Genomic DNA, 13,614 nt, shown 5'->3' on the forward strand with positions numbered 1-13,614 from the left:
CTTAATGAGCCAATTTTAAAAGCTACTTTTAACATCGACTCCTTAAGAACCGATTTTAAAAGTTGCATCAAAGACCTTTTAAAATCGGTTAAAAGGTAGCCGATTTAAAAAGTAATGTCATTATATACAAAATTGCCACCGCGTCACTTTTAACATCGGCTGCTTAAGAGCCGATTATAAAACCCCAATTTTAAAAGTGATTTTTGTACTAGTTTCTGTGGGTTCCTGAGTGAATCCCATGAGAAACAAGTAAAATATGAATGTTTTCTGCTTTGCTTTTTGAATGTTCTGTTGCATTTCTTGTGTGATGTAGAGTGTAAATATGTGTTTGATTTCAAAATTAGATAAGTTTTGATATGAATTCAAGTGGTTTGTGGGTTCTTGTGCGAAATCCTATGAGGAACAATTATGAGTATGACTATGTGAAATGTGAACAAATGACATGAGACATGATGTGAATGACATGCTATTGTGAACACTATGACTTTGAGAATGTGAAACGTGATGAAATGAGATAAGCTATGACTATGAGAATGTCAAATGTGATGAGATAAGACATGAAATTTCATGACAAGTAAAGTGATGAGTCCATGAGTTTGTGAATGTGTGACATGCATCATATACAATTATGTGACGGGGTACGATATGGAGTACATCGTTAGGGAAGACCCTCCAAGTGTGAAACATCTTGTAGGGGTCCTAGGGGATAGTGCGGTTTGGAAGGCCCAGTTTTTCCCGTTTGTGTGCATCAGACATATCTTGCGCGGCTTCGCTATCCTGACGAGACCCTAACAGTACATCCTTCTAGTTGAAAGTGCATGGTTGAGCCGGCTTGTACTCCTAGACTACTCTAGGTATGTTGCTTCGGCAGCATACCACGTGATATGTGATTATGAGACAAGTGACTGATGCCACATGTATGCATCTATGAGTCGAGTCCATGACATCATTACATGATGAATGACTGTGTATATGTTACTATTGTATGTATAATTTGAATTTGCACCTAATTAATGTGTAGTTATGACTGTGCTTGTTATGATTTGTGTGTGTGTTACCTAACTGTTATTTTTATACTTGAAACTGAATGAGATGTTTCTCACTCCCTTTTTGTTCTTTGTATGTGTTTAAATTATGTTGCAGGTGATCATCAGCATGAGGATGTTGGTGATGAGGCTTAGGCTTCAGTTGGGCATGCTCTGATAGGATATGTGACATCGAGGCATAGCTAGGCTTAGTTTAGGATTTCATTATTGTATTTGTTTTGAAAAGACTCATGTTTCATTTTTCTATAAATTCTACATTTGACCATGATTTAAGTTTACGAATGTGAATTCTTTACTCTTAGGTTAATGGAACTATTGTTTTAATTCTAAAGATTTTATTTAACTTAAGAATATGTTTTATAATTATTCTATATGTATGTTGGGGTAGAGGGTGTCACACTAACGGTGTACTCCATATCGTACCTCATCACATAAATGCATATGATGCATGTCACACATTCACAAACTCATGAACTCAACATTTCACTTACATATCACATCATGTCTCATGCCACTTGCTCATATTTCACATTTCTTATAGTCGTACTCATAAGATCATCATTTGGAGATTCTTGTCCTCATCATGCTCATAAAAATACAGCACTTGCATCAACACCATAATAAGACAATTCTCACACCATTAACACCTTCAAACATGGATTAAAATTTTTCTATTTTCAAAATTAAACACATATTCACACTCAGCAAACATCAAGGAACACAACATAAAACTCAGAAGCAAAATAGTAAACATTCAAAATTTGCATGTTTCTCATAGGGTTTCCCGTAGTAACCCATAGAACACTATAATCCATATCAAAACTTATTTATTCTCAAAATTGAACGCATATTCACATTTAGAATCACACAAGGAACGCAATAGAACAATCAAAAAGTAAAATAGAAAAGTTTCATAAAGTGTCTGTTCCTATAGGCAAGGGATTGGGGGCTACCCAACAGTTATTCCCACACTCCCGAGTGAGGTTTTTCACTCTCCCTTACCTTGTTGATTTGAAAAAGATGAAGGATCAACTCCGGGGTGGTTTCCTCCTCCTTTAGGTTCTCTGAGCTTTGAAGCGCGTACGTGAAAAGTGAAAACCTAAAATCTGATATGTTCTTTCTCTTTCTCTCTCTCTCTCTCTCTCTCTCTCTCTCTCTCTTTTAAAAACTTAACCTCCCTTTAACCCTTTAGTAAAAATACTTTAACCATGATTATCTTTTTCTTTCCCTCAAATATTAAAACTTATAATTAAATAATATATCTAATAAACATATTTCTAACCATGATTATCTTTTTCTTTCCCTCAAATATTAAAACTTATAATTAAATAATATATAATAAACATATTTCTTCCAATCCAAATAATTATAACAAAATTTAATAATTAACAAATATATAATATATAAAATATATCTATTTCTTCCAACACAATTATAATTAAAATAATATATAAATAATTACAATAAAACACATAACTTTCTCCAAATACTTATTATAACAAAATAGATGCATATGATGCATATCATACCCTGTCACATAGATGCATATGATGCATTTCAGACATTCACATGTTCATGGACTTAACGATTCACTTGTCATATCTCATTATGTCATTTGTTCTCATATCACATTATCACACTCATAGTCACAAGATCACATACAAGAGATTCTCATCCTTATCATGCTCATAAAAATATACCACTTGCATCAGCATCATAATAAGACAATTCTCGCATCATTAGCACCTTCAATCATAGCTTAAAACATGCAAAGCATTATAGGGGTCGTAAAGAGTGAAATAATTCATGAAGACTACAAACATCAAGGAATACAACAAAAAACTCAAACATCAAAATAGAAAACATTCATATTTTGCCTATTTCTCATAGGGTTTCCCACAGGAATCCAAAGAGCACTCTAATCCATATCAAAACATATCCAAACTCAAAATTAAACATGCATTCATGCTCAATAATCATCCGGGAACATAACAGAAAACTCAGAATGCAAAACAGAAAACATTTAAAATTTGCCTATTCCTAAGAGCATGCATCAAGTAAAGGATTGGGGTCCAATCCTACTACCCAACAGATATTCCAACACCCCTAAGCGAGGTTTATCACTCCCCCTTACCTGGATTAGCAGAAGATGAAGCACGAACAAAGTTGGGTTGTTCCTCTTCTTGGAGCGCTCCTTGTTATTTAGAAACGTGAAAGAGAAATGAGAAGTCAAAAGCGTGAAATGGTAGCAGGTTTTATTTCGTTGTTAGTCAAACTGGAGTGAACCACTTACTACCAAATTGACACTATACAGTCAAGGATGAAACAAAACGGTGTTTTCCCTTGAAGTCATTGACAATGTACCCCAACAATAACAACCTGTTCTTGAGGAGGTACAACCTAAAATTTTGTGGTTTAGGATTTTCCTTCAGCGTTACCTAGATGATTTCCTTTCTCAGTAATTTCTTTGAACTTTTTTAGTATATTTTATGTTCTGAATTTTTGTTTTCAGTTTCTGAACCATGTTTCTGTCTTTGAATTTATGATATGTTATGAATTTTTATTTTCAATTTTTGAATCACATTGCGGCATTTTGGTCAACGGATGCATGAAGTTGGCTTTTTGGAATGAGCCGTTCTGATGCACTCATGGTGTGTGAAATTTGCATTTGGAACGTCCCGTTCCGGTTGCAAAATTAACACATACCATGTGCAAGCAGAACGGGCCGTTCTAAATCCAGAACGGGCTGTTCTGGTTCCAAGTGTATTCATGCAATTTGGTGTCCACCTATGCATCTACGTGGCATCCACCTGGCATCCACGTGGCCAACAGTTAACTCCGTTTAAATCATTTGGACGAAAGTCCCAAATTGTAATAATTTAAGTTATTGGGGACCAAATTGAAACCAAAAATTCAAGTGGGACTAAATTGAAACAAAAAAATGTTATCAGGGACCAAATAAGGGTTTTAACCTTTGAAAATTAATCCATTGTCCCCTTTTAGCACTTCACTAACTCCCTACTAGGGTTGGGGAAAATCCCTCGAGAATTACTCCTTTCCTTGACATTTCTAGTAAGTTTCTCCTTGCTTTTGACAAATAGACTACATGTGACTCATATGACCACACTTAAATCGCATCAACTAGTTTGTAGGAGAACACTCCACACTACCTCTCCACATGTAGACTTGTTTGTGGTTAGTTGTTGACTACTTAACTAAGACTGTTGGTTCCTTGAACAAACATGATTGACTTGTAGGTGCTAAGCATGGCTTGCTCCGATTGGAGAACCCATACTTTTTGGCTCCACACTCTTATGGTGTCACATGCACCTTGCCCTTCTCATTGTAGCATGATACTTCACAACTTTAAGAATTTCCTCCACCTCAAAGATCTCCTTTGAAACCCATCAAAATCATACCCATCCATGAAGGTAGGCAGATCGTTCTTTTGAAATATTGTTGACTAGGTGGTCCATTCCTCCATCACTTGATTAACAGTGCGTGATCTTATCGCTTGTAAGGCATTAGCTAGCTAAAGTGCGATCATTCCTCCGTGCCATAACTTTTTTGATTAATAATGTAGACACCAGATTTCGTCTAGGTCACCCCGTTAAGGACAAAAGGACACTAGGACTTGAAGAGTAGCCCTCAAGGGCCTAATAAAACATCAAAATAGACCAGGAAAGCACTAGGAGCCCCAAAAGGCTCGAAGCTAGTGATTAAGGCGTGGAATTATCGTTCCCACACTTGGAACAACTGTTCCCATTTCAAAATTTACATAAGGAACCCTAGTTGGGAACGACCCTACCTAAACCTGGAACAATCGTACCCAACAGAAAAATTGCACTATGACCCTTATTGGAAACGACTTATTCCCAAAACCCAATTTAGTGTAATTTTAAGGGCAAGAACGATCACTCCAAGCTTAGGAATGGCCATTCCCAACATTTAGGAGCCTATATAAGTGTGCCTTAGGCTCAATCTTCCACACCTCACACACAGTTGAGAAATTCCTCTGCAGAACATTCCTTTTTCTTTCTCTATACTTTTTGGAGTGTCTATGAGGTCATTGTAGAGCAAAAGGCTGCCAAAACGCACCATTGTACCACAAAATTTGAAGATCTCTTTATAAAGCTTGCTTTAGAGGTTTTTATCTATTATTTCTCTATCTCCTTTCTCTTTCACTATTTAATTGTTTCATTCCACTAGTGCAAAAAAGGGTATTTACGTCACCCAATTTACGTCGCAAACACTAAACACCGACGTTGTAAAAATGCGATGGCAGTTTCGTAAATAAGTGGAGACTAATTTACGTCGGGCCCCCACTAATCCGACGTAAATTTACGTCGGGCGCCCTCCAGTCCGACGTAAACTTACGTCTGAGCAACACAATCCGACGTAAAAAATGGCCCTATATTCCCCACCTTTTCATTTTCCATTCCCGCGCTCACAGTTTACAAGCAACCCCTCTCATTTTCTCTGAATTTCTGAGTCTCCCACTGCGTTTACTGCTACATTCAACGTATCCAAGTCTCTAAGTGTCAGCACGTTGGTCGTTTGAGGTTAGTTTGTTGTCCCCGTAATTTTTTTGTTCTTTTTTTGCTATTTGTTCCGCTGGAACGGCCCGTTCTGCAAGGAGAACGGGCCGTTCTCCTTGCAGAACTGGTCGTTCTGCAAGCAATACGGGCCGTTCTGCAAAGAGAACGGCCCGTTCTGCTGGAATTTTTGTTGTTGTAATTTGTTGATCTGGAACGACCCGTTCTAGTTTCAGTACGGGCCGTTCCAGATGCATTAAAGAAGAGACTTTTTTAGGCATTGACCTTTAGTTTACCATCGATTTTTTAGGGTTGTAGTTTAGGTTAGAAAATTTATGAATAACTGAGTCAATAGTTAATTTGTGTTAATATATAGATAATGAATTGAAGTTGGATGAATGCAAGTCGCATTAGTCAAGAGTACAGAAATGGAGTTGAAGAGTTCTTACAATTTGCAAGAGAAAATGGGAAACCCATCAAAGGGGCATATTATTGTCCATGTGTTCGATGTTTGAATCAGATACGTCAAGAAGTTGGAGAAATACGTGATCACCTGTTTATATATGGTATTGTGAAGAGTTATACAGTATGGACATGGCACGGAGAAATATTAGACATTCCAACAGTGTCAACAACTGAAAATTTTGAAGGGATGGACGATAACTTAGAAGAGATGATACGTGATGTTGGTGAAGAAAATTTTGAAAGAGCATATGTGTATGATACCTTAAAGTCTGATTTTGAGCAACCATTGTACCCAAGATGCAGTATGTTTACAAGATTATAAGCAACTTTAAAATTGTTTAGTTTAAAAGAAAGAAATGGCTGGACTGATAAAAGTTTCACAGAATTGTTGGAGTTATTGAAGGAGATGCTTCCAGAAGATAACACGTTACCTAATCGCAACTATGAGGCAAAAAAGATACTATGTCCAATGGGTTTGGAGTATAAGAAGATACACGCGTGCCCTAATGATTGCATATTGTATACAAATGATTTTGCTACACTGAAAGTGTGTCCCACATGTGGATTGTCGCGGTTCAAAAAGAAAACTGATGGAAGTAATGGTGAGGAAGAAATAGAGGGTCCCCCTGCTAAGGTCTTATGGTATTTGCCAATAATACCTAGGTTTAAAAGATTGTTTGCCATTAAAGAGGATGCAAAAAACCTCACATGGCATGAAAATGGTAGAAAATGTGACAACTTTCTTCGACATCCAGCTGATTCTCCGCAATGGAAGAAGATTGATGAAACATTTCCAGAATTTGGTGCAGAGTCAAGAAACTTGAGAATTGGTTTAGCTACAAATGGCATGAATCCTTATGGGAACTTAAGTAGTAAACACAGTTCATGGCCAGTTTTGTTGGTCATTTATAATTTGCCTCCTTGGCTATGCATGAAGAGAAAATATATTATGTTGTCTATGATGATATCAGGTCCCCGACAACCAGGAAATGACATAGATGTGTATCTTAGTCTATTGATTGATGACTTGAAAATGTTATGGGACACAGGAGTGGAGGTGTTTGATGCATATCGTGAAGAAAAATTTATCATGCGTGCAATGTTATTTTGCACAATAAATGATTTTCCAGCATATGATAACTTGAGTGGGTATAGTGTGAAGGGTCATTATGCATGTCCTATATGTGAAGAAAACACAAGTTATACCCAATTGAAACATGGGCAAAAGACTGCGTACACTAGGCATCGTAAGTTTCTTGTTCATAGTCATCCATACCGTAGATTGAAGAAAGCATTCAATGGAAGTCAAGAGGATGAAATTGCCTCGACACCGCGCAATGGTGAAGAATTATATCAATGGGTGAAGAACATTAACATTGTGTTCGGAAAGACGCAAAAGAAGTCAACTGAGAGAAATATCTGGAAGAAACGATCAATATTCTTTAATCTTCCTTACTGGTGCAAGTTAGATGTTAGACACTGCATAGATGTGATGCATGTGGAGAAAAATGTTTGTGATAGTGTGATTGGGACATTGCTAAACATCAAAGGAAAGACTAAAGATGGAGTGAAAGCACGACAAGATTTGGTGGACATGGGTATACGTTCTGAGTTGCATCCTCAGTCTATTGGAAGACGCACTTACTTGCCTCCAGCTTCTCATACTCTATCAAAGAAAGAAAAAAAAAAGCTTTTGTGAGTGCTTAAGCAGTGTGAAAGTTCCACAAGGGTACTCCTCAAATGTTAAGAGTCTGGTGTCTATGCAAGATTTGAAGTTGATTGGTTTAAAGTCTCACGATTGTCATGTGTTAATGCAACAACTTTTGCCTATGGCTATTCGTAACATTTTACCATCTTCTGTTAGAGTTGCTATTACTCGATTGTGTTTATTCTTCAATGCCATTTGCAACAAAGTAATTGACCCTGTAAAGTTAGATGAGTTAGAAAATGAAGCAATCACAATCTTGTGTCAATTGGAAATGTATTTTCCACCTTCATTTTTTGATATCATGGTGCATTTGATAGTTCATTTGGTTAGGGAGATTCGATTGTGTGGCCCGGTTTATCTTAGATGGATGTACCCTGTTGAGAGATATATGAAGATCTTAAAAGGATATGTCAAGAATCAATACCGCCCAGAAACCTCTATTGTGGAGAGGTACATTGCAGAAGAAGCCATTGAGTTTTGTTCAGGGTACATGTCGAAATCAGAACCAATAGGAATTCCCAAGACTCAACATGATGGGAAACAATTTGGTAAGGGTACTCGAAGTTTAAAGATTAGAACTGTGAGTCGAACAGAAGTTGACCAAGCACATTTGTACATATTGAACAACAGTGATGAAGTAATTCCTTACATATCAGAACATATAGATGAAATCAAGATAGCACACCCCCGGATGACTGAGAAATGGGTATTGAATGAACATAACAAGAGTTTTTTTAGCTTGGTTTAAGAAAAAGGTTTATGGTGAGGTTAATGCTTCTGATACACTTTTGAGACTCGTGCGTGGGCCTAACAACGATGTCATTACATTTGGTGGCTATGACATTAACAAATATTGTTTCTATACAAAAATAGAAGATGATAAAAGTAGACACTACAAGAAAATGACGATTTTGCGACGGTTATATGGCCTACATTGCGATGGTTAGAACTGCCGCAAAGACAACATTGCGACGGTTTGGGAACCGTCGCAGAATCGTCCGTCACCAGGGAATTTTGCGACGGTTATCAGAACTGTTGCTCAAACCGTCGCAAAATTGGAATTGCGACCGTTTCATCAACTGTCGCACCAAATGCCTCTATATTAACATTGCGACCCTTTCATCAATTGTCGCACCAACTGCCTCTAAATTAATATTACAACCCTTTTTTTACCCGCCGGAAATTATAATTTTTTTTATTTTAATAAATTTATTAATGTAACAATCCTCATATTTGGCCTTTTAAGGATTTTATTTCACGATATTTCACTGTTTAGCATGTTTTATCCTTACTTGTGCAATTTCTGGGAGACTTCCCAGAAGGTCACCCATCCCTGTACTACTCCAGGTCAAGCACGCTTAACTGTGAAGTTCTGATGAGTAAGCTACCGAAATGTATATGTATGTTGTCAGTATAACTTGTACAAATTAATTCATTTAAGTCATCCTCAAATATACAATCTCATATTTGTACTATAATAATAATATATAATAATTTTATATTACAAATAATAATAATAATAATAATAATAATATATTTAGTTATTCTTTATTTATATGTACTTACTTTATAATTAACATCTACTTATTTCGATTTAAAATTATAATTTAAATTATTTAAATTTTTTAATTTATAATGACAATATAATTTATAAAATTATAAATATTTATTTATTACATACTTATAAATTAAATTTTAATATTTTAAATAAATTATTAATTAATTTAATATATTTATTTACCTTAAATCAAACATAAAATTCAAAACAAAATGTATTTATCCTTATTTTATTTTCTAATTATCAACTATTAATAAAATACTAACTTAAAATCTTATCTAATTATATATAATATTCTCATATCAAATTTAAAACCAAATATTAGTTATACAAAAATATTAAGATCATATAGTAAATTGTCAATAAGATTTTAGTTAAATAATTTAAAATAATTAATGTTTCAATTATATTGTTAATTAGAAAATAATTTATTCCAAAACTAATTAATTTTTTTATATTAATTATTAGTAAAATTTAATAATTTTTAAATTAACAGTTAATTGGATCGATGAAATTCAACACACACGATGAGTTATTGAGCAGAATAACTTTACCAAGAGTTATTTTGTAAGTTATCTTAAATCAAACATATAAAATTCAAAAAATGTATTTATCCTTGTTTTTATTTTTTAATTATCAATCATTAATAAAATACTAACTTAAAATCTTATCTAATTATATTATAATATTTTCAAATCAAATTTAAAACCAGTTCTTACATTTTCAACAAATATAAATTTTTTTTGAAATATTCCATCAATAATATAGTTTTTCCTACAAAAATTTTCTCATCGAAAATATAAATTTTTCGACAGATTTAATTTTGTTTTTATAAGAAATCATCTTCGGTTAATATAACATTTTGTATATATGATATAACAGTAAAAGATTTTCAATTTAACGGTTAAATTTACAAAATTCACATTTAATATAAAGTTATTGAGTGGTGTAACACTTAGTAAAATTTACACTGATGTAATTATAAACCCCCTCATATATATATATATATATATATATATATATATATATATTAAATGTGACTTTTACTAAGTATTACACCGCTCAATAACTTTATATTAAATGTGAATTTGGTAAATCCAACTGTTAGATTGAAAGTTCATATCTCTCATAGATTATATATACAAAACTTTATATTAACCCAAGATGATTTGATACTTCATTTTTATAAAACAAAATTGATGTAATATATTCATTTCAAAATACACTAAAATATAAACAATTTGATTACCTTCCAGTTGTTGTTCAATTTTAACAAAATTTGATATACACTTATAAAGTGATATGAACTTTCAATTTAACGGTTGGATTTACAAAATACACATTTAATATAAAGTTATTGAGCAGCATAATACTTAATAAAAGTTACATTGGTATAATTATAACCCCCTATATTATATATATATATATATATATATATATATATATATATATATATATATATATATATATATATATATATATATATACAGGGACGGATGTACGTTTGGAATAGTGGGCACTTGCCCCACTACTATTTGACATATACATAATTTTTTATCTAAAAAAATAATATATTTTAAAAATAAAAATTATATTCTAATAAATTAAAAATATAGATTCAGAAAAAATGTTTATTTATTTTATATCTATCAAATTTTTGAAAGAAATTAATTCTCATGTAATAAAAAAATTTCTTAATAATGAATTAATTTTTTAAAAAAGTTTAATTATAATATATATATATGTATATATATATGTCTTAATATTCACATATATAATGTAATATATTAAAATAAAAAGTTTTTTGATAAAATAAAATTTTACCATGCATGTTTATCTTTTGTGTTTTTTATTTATTGTATACATTGATTGAAAAAATCAAAATAGTAAAATTGTATATATTGATTAAAAAAATCAAAATATGAAAAATTAGAAGATTTATGTTCCATTTAGAATTGTTATTATAAGATATATTTTAAAATAAATTATCATCTAAAAATATATATTAGATATTAAAAACATATTTATATCATAAATAAATTAAACTGGATTTTTATAAAATTTAACATATTTATTTTTATATTTTTAATAGTGTTAAAAAGATGGACATTTAAAATAAAATTTATAAAATTTAACATTGTAAATTATTCAATAATATGTGATGTGATAACTCAAAAATTAAATTATAAAATGATAATTATACTTATTTATATACTCTAACACATCTTACATACAAGATAAATTCATAAGTTTGTTGAAAGATAAATTTATATTCTAGTCACGATTTTGAAATTATATAAAGAAAAAAAAATCGTGTACCTCATGTTAAAGAAAGTATATATAAAATTGTTAATAAAATATAAGTTCATTAAGATAATATACATAATACTTCAAAAAAAAAAACTTTTAAATTCTAATAAAAAAAATGCTGAAAATTTTGCGACGGCTTATGACTAACTGTCGCAATGTTAAATTTGCGACGGTTTATGATTAACTGTCGCAATGTTAAACTTGCGACGGTTTATGATAAACCGTCGCAATGTTAAACAAATTTTGCGACAGTTTACGATAAACCGTCGCAATATTGACAATTTTGCGACGGTTTTGAAAAACTGTCGTATGAGGGGTCGCAATATCAAAGCGACGACAGTTTCTAGATAACCGTCGCAATTTGTCCGTCGCAATTTATCATTTTTCTTGTAGTGAGAGTACAAAATAGTGGGGTTACAATTCAGGCTGAGGCTGTGCACTTTGCTAGTTCAAAAGATAAAAATCCCATTACAGCATCTATGAGTTATTTCGAAGTCATAGAAGACATATGGGAAATTGATTATGTTACATTTAGAGTGCCTGTGTTCAAGTGTAAATGGGTTGATGGCAATATAGGTGTGCGAACAGATGATTTAGGATTTACTTTGGTTGATTTGAATAAGGTCGGCTATAAGGATGAACCTTTTATTATGGCATATCAAGCAAGACAAATTTTTTATGTAAAGGATCCATGTAATGAGAAATGGTCAGTGGTCCTCGAAGGAAGAACCATGCATGGAACTCACGAAGATGAGTCTCTAGATATGCATGAGACACCGTCTTTTTCAAGAAGATCATTTGGTCCTATTACAGACAATGAAGTGGACGAAATACATGCTATTCGAAGTGATCATGATGAAGGAATATGGGAAAACATTCCAACCTAATAGGTTTCTGTTTATGTATTATTTGTTTTTTTATTAGTTATTTTGTTGCTATATTGTTATTATCTTTTTTACTTTATTTGTCTATTCAATTAATTCATTGTTTTAATAATGACAGTTTAATTTTTTCAGGATTCTGGAGGATTCTGGGTCTGGCAGTGGAAGGAGGGAAGGTAGATCTGTCACCCGATTGTCTGGGTTGACAGCTGGGTGCATTGCCAAGGAGAGGACACCAGTTGAGGTGGATCCTCGTTCTGGCAAGGCATCAGGCCCAAATGCTGCCAAGTTTAAGAGCTATTTGGGAGTCCTAGCTCGACGACATGTTTCTATTATCATTCCATCATGGGATGATGTTCAGGAGGTTGACAAGAACCTCATGTGGCAGGATATTCAGGTATATACTTTCACATCCTTTCAATATTATATAACTTAAATACATTATTTATTATTTGTTGTTATTTTTATAGCAAAATTTTGACATTCCCAACACTGAGGGCATGAGGAGGAAGATGTTATCTGCCCTTGCCACCAGGTGGAGAGACTTCAAGACTTTCTTGACACGGGAGTATGTATTTGGAGAGCGCCAAAATGAGACTCCCTGTCTAAAGTACCAGATCACTGATGAGGAGTGGATGCAATTTCGTGCCACTAGATTGGACCCTTCGTGGCAGGTTAGTTATTGATAACTTTTACATTGACACAAATACTTAAGGTATATTTTAATTTATCTCATTTTCTTTTTTGTATTATTGCAGGCTAAAAGAATAGCTGCCCAAGAACGACAGGCCAAGAATGATGCACCCCATTTATTGTCAAGAGGGGGATATGAAAGAAAAAAAAAAGTAAATGAAGAAGGCTAAGGCACATGCAGTAGGGGTTGAGGATGCTGACCGTGTGGAGTCACCTCCCCGCCATGAGATGTGGATAGCAGCCCGGACAAAACCAGATGGGAAAATGACTTCTAAGTCTGCAAGAGTCGTTGCTAGTAAAATAGTAAGTAAAAATATACAAAATAAGACTCTTCATTTCAACTCATTTAATTCATAAGATTTTTTAATCTTGCTTATTGTTGCAGGAGGGTTTAGTTGAGCAGAGCACCCAAGGCTCA

The sequence above is a fragment of the Cajanus cajan genome, chromosome 3 (genome assembly GCF_000230855.2).
Source record: "Cajanus cajan strain Asha chromosome 3, NIPB_CcT2T_4, whole genome shotgun sequence".
In the NCBI taxonomy this organism is placed as follows: Eukaryota; Viridiplantae; Streptophyta; class Magnoliopsida; order Fabales; family Fabaceae; genus Cajanus; species Cajanus cajan.